Source organism: Nanorana parkeri, unplaced genomic scaffold (genome assembly GCF_000935625.1).
Source record: "Nanorana parkeri isolate BGI_ZX_2015 unplaced genomic scaffold, ASM93562v1 scaffold254, whole genome shotgun sequence".
NCBI lineage: Eukaryota > Metazoa > Chordata > Amphibia > Anura > Dicroglossidae > Nanorana > Nanorana parkeri.
In genome coordinates this window covers 1,321,786-1,322,092 of record NW_017306522.1, presented here as the reverse complement: position 1 = coordinate 1,322,092, position 307 = coordinate 1,321,786, and positions in this window count along the sequence as shown.

Here is a 307-nt window from a genome sequence, read left to right as displayed (position 1 = left end):
AATTAAACTTTTAGCTTAAATCAGCTACAGGAATACATTCCAGATACATAAAAACAAAAGATGATAAAGTTAAAAAGCCTGTCCCTTGTCAGAGAAGGATTCTTGAAATCTGTGCAGAAGCATGGTCTCTCTGCAGAGTTCTGACACACACAATGCTGAGTCAGAGCCATGTTGTTTGTGTTGGAAATACAACTGCATATTCTGATGAACTTTGTTTTTTTGAGCTGTAGATGGCGCTGTAGTACAATGTTAGTCTTTATGTACATGCTTATCTATGATACACAGGACATTCTATACATACATGTAA